The 13,030-nt window shown below is 34.9% G+C and overlaps 1 protein-coding gene and 1 pseudogene across 3 annotated transcripts in view; both read left to right on the forward strand.

The window, feature by feature from the left end:
- B3GALT1 (beta-1,3-galactosyltransferase 1) overlaps window positions 1-13,030 on the forward strand; it is a 492,457-nt gene that overhangs the window by 282,672 nt on the left and 196,755 nt on the right. The window lies entirely within an intron of this gene.
- LOC142872419 (uncharacterized) lies at window positions 5,714-5,750 on the forward strand (annotated as a pseudogene).

The following is a 13,030-nucleotide window of genomic DNA, read 5'->3' on the forward strand; positions in this document are numbered from 1 at the left end:
AAGTAAATGAGACTGTAGAAATCAATGTGTATAGAGATATTTGTAATGCTTGCTTTCTGCTTGAAACTAAGTCATATAAGTTAGAAACCACCCTAGATGACAGAAAAGTCAACCTCTAGGATATATATATATATATATATATATATATATATATATTTTTTTTTTTTTTCACATCAGAAATTTCAAAATCTAAGCCATGGCAGTATTTGCTGAAAACTCCAAAACAATTTCACTTTGAAGGAAACAATTTTCAGCTCAACTGAAACTACAGGAAAGGGGTTAGGAAAAAGAAAAAGAGAAGGTGATTTGAAAAAGAACATAAAGTTGGTCATGAGCAGAATAAAAACTATTTTAGCAAATACCATATTTTTCCTTTTTTCTGTTGTTAAAGTGGCAGTGGGCCCTAGCCCATTTATTATTTTAAATAATAAATTCATAGTGATATCTCTAATTCTAATTCAATCCGACATCGATCTCTGCCTTCCCCCATTAAATATGTGTATCTTCTTTATCCCAAAGTAAGAAGCATTGAACTCAATAATATCAATGCATTTACTCATTTGCTTCATCCTGAAAATATCACAGCAAACCTGTTAAGTAAAAGTCAAAATTTCTTCATGGTTCCAGGTCAAGAATTCTGGTGTTTGGATAATATATTTTGAGGCTAAAAATGTTGCCAAACAGGCAGATTTTATCAAAAATAGATCTGGAGAGAACATACAGTTCTTTTTAGTTCCTGATTCATTCTCTTATTCAAAGACCAAAAAAAAAAAAAAAGAGAGAGAGAGAGAAATATTGAATAAGATTGATTTTTTTTTTTTTTTACCTTTTAGTGGTTTTGGCTTGCCTTCTATCTTTCTTTTACTATCACTTTAATGAAGAAAGTTAAAAATTGAAAAAATATAATATAGTTATTCTTGAGTCTCTTTGCATATAGTATCCTCTGAGATGCTAATAGGCAAATTATTTCACAGACAAATACATATAGTAAATATTAAACATATTTATAGTCATTACATAGATTCTTGGGGTTCTTAACATGTTAACATGCTAATGAGGTGGGGGAGGGAAGTGGAAAGGAGTGCAAGGGTCCCCCAGACTGACTTGATCATAAAACCCTTTACTCAAGCAGTTTTCTTCAAAACACAAAGCCTTTATTGCAGTGGGTAATTTCACATTTATACAGTGATTTAATTAATATCTCCACTAGATTAATTCTCCAGGAAGGCAAGAACTTTGTCTATTTTTCCTTATCATCTTATTTCCAGTGCCCATCATAGTATAGGGCACATAGATGCTATTGGTCTAGATATGGTTTGGACTTAGTAGGGCTCATATCTCCATAATGCAAGTATTGAATATATCCATCTATGATGTGTGTGTGTGTGTAAGTTAGTTTTTTAGATATACTTTACATGTGATAATGTTTCCTTTTTGAAATACATTGCTCTGTGAACAACAAACCTATACAGTTGTGTAGGCATCACCACTATCAAGATGTAGAGCATTTCCCTCATTTTGAAAACTTCCTTCATACTCTTTTATAGTCAAGCCTCCTCTCCCTTCCTTTGCCCTCTCCAGACAATCGACTGATAGCTAATTTCTGTCCCTATATATTTGCCTTTTCCGGAATTACATATAAATGAAATCATACATTATGTAGCCTTTTGAATCTGGCTTCTTTCCTCTTGCATAATGCATTTGAGAATTATCCGTGTTGCTGAATGTGTCAATAGTCCATGCCTTTTAACTGATCAGTAGTATACCACAGTACTGACATACCATAATTTGTTTATCCTTTCCACTTAATGACATTTGAAACGTTTCCAGATTTTGGCAGTTAGGAGTAAAGCTGCTATAAACATTTGTGTACAGGTTTTGTGTAGACTTATGTCTTTATTGCTTTTAAATAAATATATGGGAATGGAATGGTTGAGTCATATGAAAGTGTATGCTTAATTTTTAAAGTAAACTATGAAATAATTTTCAGACGTGGCTATACCATTATCCCATGAGCAGTGCATGAAAGTTCCAGTTGCTCCACATCCTTGTCAGCATTTGGTATAATCAGACTTTTTTATGAGACATTTTAATAGGTGTGTGGTGTTCTTGTTGTGATTTGTATTTGCATTCTTCTATTGACTGATAAATTTGAATAACTTTTTAAGTGCTTATTTTCCATCTGCATCTATTCTTTGGTGAAATGTCTATTTCATTTTTTTGCCCATTTTAAAAATTGAAATGATTAATTTCTTATTATTGAGATTTGAGAGTTCTTTACATATGCTGGTGAGCAGTTTTTTATCGTACAGGTGCTTTGCAAATATTTTCTTCCAGTCTGTGGCTTGTCTTTTCATTTTCTTAGCAGTGTATATACATTGTGGTTTTGACCCCAAACGACTTTTTGACATGGTAGCTTGTTGTGAATTGGAGAGAACTAAAACACTTTAAGTGAATGTGGCCCTTTGTATGTCAGGACACACAGTGATTCCATTTTAACTCCATTTAAGTCTGTGAGAGCAAACTCTTAGGAGACAGAGTTGAGAGAGTTACTTCTATAATCATTCCCCTTATTTGGAAACTTGGCTTTTGGTACCATTCAATCAAAGAGACTGTATCTCTAACCCCTACCCTAAACATAGATGGATATGCAGCCAGCCTTTAAAGATACAAACTGTGAAGATGGACAAACCTGGCCTCTAGCTCTCCTCTTGATCCACACCCAGTAGCAGGATTTCTCTAGAATGGTAAAAATAGAAGACAAACTGGCAATCCTCATTTTTAGATCCATTGAATGAGTATAAATAATTCCTTTTGTATTTCTCATATCATCAAGCTAGATAAATGAAACAAAAACAAAGTGGAGGATGGCGGCCTAGCTGAGGATGAATTATTTACACTTTATGGGACTTTGGTGGCAAGTTGCCATGCTTCCATCATCATTGTATTAACTGTTAGCAGTAAGGCCTGTATTTTACTTATTATAAATGTGTTCAAAAGAATGAGGTGGTGATCTGTTGTATTAGGGATTTTATAGGTCTCAGATCCCTTAGAGTGGGAAATTTTATTTGTTCTGAGAAAATTACTTGCATAATGCTAAGTGATATGGAAGAAAATGTACTGGTAAGGAGATAAGAACCCAGCACTCTAGGTCGTGATCACTACTATCTAGTATTAGTCTTGGGAGCCTACCATAAATTAGACATAAGGGACATAAAAATAATATGTATTATATGTTATATGGCTATGTAATATATGTTTATATTACATATCCAACAGAGGATGGGTTGGAGCAGAGATATGTAATGATTCTTAAAGAGGTAAAGTATCTTCTCAGAGATGAATTTCCAATAACAATATGGGATGTGAGCATATCTAATCAACCATAAAAGAGAACTGGTCATCTTTTCATGTCTTAAGGATAGGAAATTTTGGACAGTGGAACTTCAGTGTAAAAGTCCCACCAGCAAGGCCAGCACTATTTTGAGGATGGATGAACTAGACATATTTGTCCTGAAATTGTTAAACTTTAAAATCATTTAAATACCGGTCCTTGTTTTAATTTCAAGGTCTGCCTATGAGCAGTTAATTTACTCATCATGTAGAGAAAAGTTCCAGTGCATACATCTGTTTTATTTCTCATCATGAATTAATGCAGTTACACTGTAATTTCATACATGAATTAGGTTAACATGAGCTCATCCTCAAACACTGAGTTCCTCTATGGAATCATTTCCTTCTATCATCATGATTTTTTTGCACTAACAACGTGCTGTCTGTACCATTATATTATTAAGATTCTTCTTTAAATTGACCTTTAAATTAATTCATCTTTGTTTTTAACTGAGCCTCAGACTAAAGAATAATATATGCATTTTGCAAACTAGTTATGTTTTTTCCCTAAGATGCATTACAATAAATAGCTATGGAAGGAAAAAAATTGTTTGTGCACGGACCTAGCAAGTACTTTGCATACCACACTGTGTAAACACTGTTTTGTACGTTGGCAGATTTACAAATGTAATGCCACCCTTCGAGAAGGCGGTTGACCTTCCGTGGTGACACCAACTCATTAAATGCTTTTTACATTTGAAAATTATGTACTAAATAATTACATGACTAGGCATATCACACAACTGGTGTCTCTGGGCCTCTTTTTCTTCACATGTAAAATTAAGTATTTCTCAACTCTAAATGTTATGGTACTAGACAAAACTATATGTGACTATATATAAAAGATAAGGAAGAAAACACAGACAACATTTGACCTTAGAGACTTAAAAGTAAACATCTCTAACTTCTGTTTTCTTCTTAGTAAAATAGGTATATTGGTATTATTAACATCCCTGAGTTATTGTAAGGATTAAATGAGATTAGACACACAAAATACACTTACCACAATGCAAGAAATAGAGGCATATAGGTTGGTTTATAGAAGATGGGGAATTAGAGTTACAAGTTAAACAGCACCCCGAGGAAACAAACAAACAAGTATGATCTCGTTATAAAGCCAATGTCATCTTTAAAAAAAAAAAAGTATATACGAAGTATTGTTCCAATTTATGAGATATTGAAAAGATTTGGCATTCAAATTTAAAATGTCATCCTTAATTAAATACAAGTTTTCCCACAAAAATCAATTAATGACATTTGGGAAATAATTGGAGACATTTTAGCAGTCAATGGATATTAAATTATATTTGAAAATTATCATCAATTTTTGTTAGGTACAGAAATGGCTATATAGGATAATGTTCTTGATTCTGAGTGATAGATGCTGAAGTATTTAGGAATGAAATGTAATAATAGTTGCAGTTACTTTGAAATCATTCTGCAAAAAAAAAAATAGAGATAGATGATTAAAATATAGAATAAGCAAATAGGGCAAAATGTTAATAATTTTGGGGAAATATGGGTGCTTATTGTACCAAACTTTATAATTTTATATATATTTGAAAAATATCATAATACAAACTTTGAAAAAATAATCTAAATGCATTGGTAGGAAACAAGTTCCAAGAAATGCTGTAGAGCAAATAAAGGAAAATGCCAAGGTGTACACAGAATAATCCTATTGTGCACATCTTTCTCCTTCCTTCCTTCCTTCCTTCCTTCCTTCCTTCCTTCCTTCCTTCCTTCCTTCCTTCCTTCCTTCCTTCCTTCCTTCCTTCCTTTCTTCCTTCTTTCTTTCCTTCCTTCCTTCTTTCCTTCCTTCCCGCCTTCCTTTCTTCCTTTTATTCATTCTTTCTTATTTCAAAGAACAAACAAGAAACTGTCAACCATCATCTATTTTTCAGAAGAAGAATTAGGTTTGGGAGTAAAGCAAAGGAGATTTTACTTTTCATTTAACTTTTTTCAATATTGTTTGTATTTTTACTATATTCATATATTGCTTTAACTTTATTTTTCAATGTTTCTATAAAAGATACAGCCAAAAAATTTTCAGTTAGCTACTTAACCAAAATTATTGGCATTTGTCTGCACTAGGATCTCCCCTTGAGTAGGACAGGGCACCATATTCTGAAACCAATGATTTGGGGCACACTGTCACCTGGAGACACTGATTTGCCTAAAAGAAAATGAGGGGTAATCAGGACACAAATACACGGAGAATAGAAAGTGTTTGCAGGACACTTGCCATTTATTTGAAGAGCAGAAATATCCAGATACTTGCTCTTGAGAGTCTACAATTTGGCTTTTAAAAAATAGAGACTAGTGTTATAGCTCTTTTAGAATTTGTCTAGCAACACGTAAATAAAATGATTAAAAAATCCAGTTTTTTTAAATGATCATTTCCACTGTTATAGTGTAATTTTAAAATTTTCTGTTGGGATATATTTTCCTCAGCTGTCCAAGCTGAAGAACAGTTTTTTTTAGAGTAGGATAACTACAAGTATTCTTAGCCCTTTGTTGCTTTCTCTCTTACCTATTTCTTCCTTCCTGAAGAGATTAAAAAAGAAATTGAAGTGAACTAAGAAGTAATGGGCAGACTAGAAGCAACTTTGTCAGCAGCTGAAGAGATTAAGACTCTCAAAGCAATATTAACTTTCCATCACTGGTCCTTCTGCCTGCTCTGAGCGTGGCAGGGCAGAAGCAGAGCACCTTTGGGGAGCAGTGAAACAAAGAGGCTTAGTGCAGCTGGAAATCGAAAGGACCCTCTCCTCACTAAGCTGCAGACATGCTGTGTGGCAAGGTGGGTATTTATCAGGGTGCCCCTATAGCTGTTCCAACCACTCTCATTAGTGAGCACCCACCCCATTCCAGTTTGTTAGGTATTTAGGCTCTCAGCCCTGTCTGCAGGGGTGTATGTGGATATGGGACCATTACCACACACCCACACCCATGTTGAATCAAGTTGGATTTTACTGCTCCCACTTCTGGTTTGTGATGCGTACGGTGCTTGGGTGGAATAGAAGGGCCTGGAATCACTCTGCTACCCTTGAAGAGACTAAAACATCATGGGGATTCTTCTGTCACCAACATCCTGATGGCCCATCACCATCACACTGATGCCCAGAGCAGTCAGATGCCTCAGACTTTTTTTAAATGATGCATAATATTTGTATTTTTATGGGATACATGTGATATTTTGTTACATACATAGAATGTGTAATAATCAATCATATATTTGGGGTATCTGTCACCTCAAGTATTTATCATTTCTATGTGTTGGGAACATTTCAAGTGCTCTATTTGAGCTGTTTTGAATTATACAAGGGCTGTCCGGAAAGTATCCAGCCATGTAATATGTTCTTGTTATGCTAACAATGGCTGGATATTTTCCGGACAGCCCTTGTATAATACATTGTTGTTAACTATAGTCACCCTACTCTGTTATTGAACATTAAAACTTATTCCTTCTATCTAACTGTATGTTTGTACCCATTAACCAACCTCTCTTCCTCAGCCTCCCCAAACCTCTGGTATCTATCATTCTACTCTCTACCACCATGAGATCAACTTTTTTAGCTCTCACATTAGAGGGAGAACATGTAATATTTATCTTTCTGTTCCTGGCTTATTTCACTTAACATAATGAATATGTTGCTGCAAATTACATGATTTCATTCTTTTTTATTGGATGCCTCCACCTTTGATTTGTTCCTGGTTCATATGCCTACTCTGTACCTCCTCTCTCTGAAATCTCTGCCCACAGTGACTGGGCCAATAATGGAAGTAAATTAGAGGATAAATCAATAACAGTGGCAACGGTGAACAAGGCAGAAAGTTAGAAGCTGCTCTAACTTTATCAACCTGTAACGAGTATTTGTTATGCACAGTACACTATATAATACTTCTTTGGATACAGAATAAGAACAATGAGTGGCTTATCTGTAAATTTAGACCTGTAGATGTTCTAGTGAAGTGGGTCCGTGGATAGAGCAACCTGTTGAGTTTTATTTCATCGATTTGAAAATTGAGCTTGAAGATCCATAATTTCATAATTTCAACAAAATATAACTAAAATATGTTTTGTGCTATTGTCTGATGAAGAAAGAGTTTTATTTTCACTACTTAAATAAAATAGCGTTGGCATGGCAGTCATCTTTCATCAATGAAAACATAGTTTAATAAAATGACATTTTATAAACTTAAGGCAAAACTGATTTTCAAACGATTTTGTTTAGAGCAAGCTGCCATGCTTTTTGGCTTTCCATAGTCAGCAAGCTGTCTTGTTTCATGTGTCACTGTACCATGCAATGAGAATTGTGTTTGAAACCTCCTAAGTCACAGAGAGGAAAAGAAAAGAGGGGGCACACGTTTGAGTGGCTCAAAGGCATGATATAGTTGTTGGAGCTCAGTGTAGAAAAATTTAGCCAACATCCAAAATGATAGTGATCCTAATCCTTTGCTTTTTTGATAAATAATTTTGAGCTTAACACTGGATCCATTAAGCTTTATAATTTTATTATATAGTTTTGTGCCTTTGTTAAAGAAAAAGGGGTTGAGCTAATATCCATAGCAAATGAGAGAATAATTTAAATTAGAGTCACTTATAGCTCTCAAATCTTTCTTGAATATCATACTTTTAATTTTAAAAGTCAGTTTATACAGTTAAAACAAAACAAAACAAAAACATCAATCTAGGATTCTAGTTGCGACCCTGCCATTGATTAGCTGTGCAGACTAGGGCAAGTTACTACTCTGGCCCTTGATTTCAGGGTCTAACAATTCTCTTCTAACAGGCTATAGTGCTATATTTTTAGTTCCATGGGCCTGCCTATGAAAACGAGGAGCTATTCTCAGTTAATATTTTCACAACTTCTAATAAAGATATGATACTTAAAAATGATTAGAGGTAAAAAGTGTCCATAGGAGCTCAAATGAGAAGTCTGTATATAAACATCTCCAGAAGAAATAGAGATATAAAGTTAGATATTATAAACTATGAGGAATAGTTTATAATGTGTAACTTATAGAGAGATATAGAAAGTTACATATTGTAAACCATATGAATCAGTGTATATAGTAAGCCTAAGAAATGTAGTGTTGCAAATTTGACTATTTCCACAACACAATACTGGGCAATCTAACACCATATTTACCTATGATTTGAGAATTAACCTACATTTTAGTAATGCATTTGTATTGTTAATTTGAACACTGAAGCTGATTAAAATCATTTATTTTTAAATATCAAGTAGCGAACCTATAAAGATTATTCAGTCAAAGCAGAAACACATTAAAGAAAGGCTATTCTTTGAGAAACTTCTTCACAATATTCATTTGAAGAAATTTTTTTTTTAGTAAATTGAAATTCCATGTACTTTTTTTGTGTACTGTTACCCCTTAATTTAATCCAGAAACTATATATTAAGTGGTTCCTGTAGTCTTAGGTAGTTAGACAGACAGACAGAGATGGACAATATGTTATGGCAAATCAGCTTCTTTCTAACTTATACTCAAGCAAATAAAGTCAACTCTCAGCTCCAATACACTAAACAATCTTTTTATTTTTGGTCTACCTATGTGTAAATGATGTATCATTCCAGAGACACAAACAACAAAGCACTCTGCTGCCGTTGCTGATCAAAAGAAATAATTTAGCTGACGTCCAAATCATTGAAGAATTAGCTGGCCCCTGCATTAAGTTAGCACCTCAGTTCCACACTCCCTTGATGTCAAATCCCAAAGACCCTAGCAGGAGAAATGGTGTGACATGTGAAAGTGGATGAAAGAAAATTTCTTTTTGAGGTTATTCTGGGAGACATCGTAATTGGGGATGCTAAAAAAAAATTATTTTAAGATTAATTGATGGATTGGAATATTATTTGTCAGCATTGCCACAGGCAATAGTTTTGTATAATACGATGTTCCAAATAACATCTCTGTAGATATATTCTTTTGATCTAAGCAGTATGCTATGAGATGTGCCAAACAGTTATAAAATATTTACCTGCCTGTAGAAGACACTTTTTTCGCTTAGAAAAAGTTGACCTCTCATCCTCCCACTTTGTGAATGCTGCCTAAGGTTGTCACCTCAACTGCTGCCTCAGAATGGGGACAGTGTGAGAGGTGTAACTCATTATCCCACCTTAGCAGTAGTTCTCAGAGCTGCCCCCGTGCATTGGAGGTTTCCTTGGAGCACACAGTTTTTCAGGCAGATTTGTTTTAAGTACCAATGATGATAAGGTTATCTATGTTTTTCAGTTTTTTACTCTCATTGAAAGCCTTGAAATATATATTATTTCTCTCCTATGGCTCTTATTTTTAAACTCTCAGCTGCATTCCTGTATAAAATTCTGATAAACTATGTCAAAAAGTCTTTCATTTATTTATTTTACCGTAAGTTTGATTTTTACTCAGAAGCAACTCTGTGCAACAGCTGGATTGATATTGTACAGACAAGAAGTCATAAACTAGTGCCCTTGGACCAGGTATATCCCACAGGTGTGTTCTTTCTGCATTGAACAGTATTATTTAAAAATTCAAATTAGATATCACATTAAAAAATGGAGAGATTTCACATAAAAAGTCTTGACTTCTGGCTTTTCTCCAGTGTGCTGCAATCTTATTCCAAAGCCTAAAACTGGTTCATTTTACTCATTTCCGTTGCAGCCTATTCTCTGTAGGCTTTTGAGCTTTGAACCTTCAATCTAGACAGACCTCTAGAGCTATCATCCCATATGTGAACATCTTGGGCAAAGCATTGACTTAACATTTTATAAAATTTTATATATTGAGCTCAGCAGTGGTCTGAGCATCTTTGTGATATTATACTTAAGACCTTTCTATCTATTCAAACCCTATCTATCTATAAAAGCATCTCAGAATGAATTTCTTACATTAACCTCTTCCTAATCCTAACCCTAATAAACACTAATTCAGAAATTCGGGTAAGGGCTAAAATATAGAGGTAAAAAAAATACAGAATGTGCCCTCAGAGTGCTTATATTAATAGTTGAGCAGGAAAGAAAGAATAGTTACAATAACACATTATCAGTGCTATTTTAATAATACTCAATTACTGAATATTCTAAGTGTTAGGCTTAGTAACTTTGTGCATGTCTCTACCCAGTATCTTTACTTCCTCACTTCTCATTTTCCCTTCTAACTGCTGCAATCACTCTGGGTTCCACACTGCTCTACTGAAACAGCTATGTTTAAAGGCATCAACTTTATCCATCTTTCTAAATTCAGTAGTCAGACTGCATGACCAAGGGCAAGTTATTAATATTCACTTCCACAGTTTCTTCATCTGTAAAAGCATGACCATAACAGTATCTATCACACATAAGTATTGTGAGCATAAATGGTATAATCTGTGTAAACCCTTAAAATAATGTTTGGCAGATAATAAGGCTATAACACATTAGCTGCTATTATTATTATTGCACTACTAGGATTACTACTCATTTTTGCAGCAGTGTTGGACACAATTGGGCATTTCCTTTTTTTTTGAAACATTGTCATCCCTTGGTTTTCCTCTTCTAATATCATATTCTCTTGGTTTCCCTATAATGTTACTGGTCTTGTTTTCCTTTGCTAGCTCTTTCTCTTGTCAGACATGTAAATGTGTTGGAATGCTCAGGGCTTGGTATTGGACACCCTTCTCTTTTCTATATCACCATGGTAATCATAGATTTAGATGCCATTTATGCTCTCATGACTATCAAATTTCTATCTCCATCCTTTAAATTTCTCTAAGCCCCAGTTTTACATATCTAAGGGCCTTCTCAATATGTCTGTTAGGCATCTCCAATTTGAACTCCTGATTCCTTTCACACATCTGTACCTCCTGTTTTGACTATTTCTCCAGAAGATCCATTCTCCATAAAGTAGCAGAATGATTTTTTTTTTATTTCAAATCACTCAATGCATCTATGTTGGGTGGCAGATTGCCATGAGCACCATCTAGTTTGCTGACATCCCTGCTGGTGTATGACGGCTACTTACTCTCACTGCAGACTTGGAGAGACAGAGTTCAACAGCAATCACGGTTTCCAACTACTCACTGGGTTCATCACTCACTGCTGAAATTCTAGAATGAGAAGGGTGATGATCACCAAAGATATTTTTATCATCCAGGATTCCAGCCAGGGATCTTATTTTGCCCTAAGAGCTAGTGAACCTGAAACTATGTCTTAGTTTATATTTATGTGCCATGAAACCAGCCAGTGTACAGAGTGAGAAATTCAAACTATAAGCCAGTTGTTTTGCCCATGTTCATTAGACCAATTAGTTGGTTAAATTTTGTTTTCTGGTTGCCTTCCTGGATTAGTGCTATGTAAATACAGCCCATCAGAAGTTAAACCTCCTTTTGGTGATTCTCAAATTTGTCTTTCCTGAGATCTCCATTCAAATCTCTGCTCAAATGTCACCTATTAGAGAAGGTCCTGACGTGGTCTGAAAGGGCTGCTCACTCAGGAGAGGAGAGAAGAAAAATACAACCCAAAACCTGCTTCATTTTTATTCTAATATATATTTATTTGTTGAGTTGTGGTGGTGATGGTTACTGTTTTTATCTGTCTCCCTCTTCAAGGATATAAACTTTGCAAGAAGAGGGGCTTCATATTTTGTGCTCCTATTATATTCCCAGAACCTAAAACATTGGCAAATATAATATTAGGCATCTGATAAATAGGTATGAAATGTATAAACGAATGAATAGAATTAATATATAAAATATAAAAATGTGTACTGAATGGGTGCTCTAATAGGGCTCCTCTTGCATCATTTCACCGTGTAAGAATCTAAGGCCATAGTTATGTGTAAGAATGTAAGGAACTCCCCTATTACAGAGTTTCTTGGAGCTATAATTTAGAGGAATTTTTAAAACTTATCTTCTTACCATGGAATAGGTTAGGTTATATGAAGATAATTCTTCATATAAGTAGAATAAGCTTTGTGCATATGCCATCTGTGAAGTTCTGTTACAAAGAAAATATAAAACTAATGTATACTAAATCTGTCTTTGAGTTTTAGGGGAAAATGTTTTGCCTATATTAAGAATGAGAAATTTAGGCTAGGCATGGTGGCTCACCCTTGTAATTCCAGCACTTTGGGATCCCAAAGCAGGAGGATCACTTGAGGCCAAGAGTTTGAGACTAACCTGGACAATGACGAGACCCCATTTCTACAGAAAAAAATAATAATAATCACCAGGTGTCATGGTGTGTACCTGTATTCCTAGCTTAGCTACTCGGGAGGCTGAGGCAGAAAGATTGCTTGAGCCCATGAGTTTGAGGCTGGAGTGAGCTATGATGATGCCACTGTACTCCAACCTGGGCAATAGAGCAAGACCCTGTCTCGAAAAAAAAAAAGAGAAAAGAAAAGAAAAAACAACAGAAAGAAAATCAAAGCCTGTCTTTCATTCTTTGTAGATGATTAAAATATTTTGGGATATAGGCCGGGCGTGGTGGCTCACGCCTGTAATCCTAGCACTTTGGGAGGCCGAGGCGGGCGGATTGCTCAAGGTCAGGAGTTCGAAACCAGCCTGAGCGAGACCCCATCTCTACCAAAAATAGAAATAAATTAATTGACCAACTAAAAATATATATACAAAAAATTAGCCGGGCATGGTGGCGCA

Source organism: Microcebus murinus, chromosome 8 (genome assembly GCF_040939455.1).
Source record: "Microcebus murinus isolate Inina chromosome 8, M.murinus_Inina_mat1.0, whole genome shotgun sequence".
NCBI lineage: Eukaryota > Metazoa > Chordata > Mammalia > Primates > Cheirogaleidae > Microcebus > Microcebus murinus.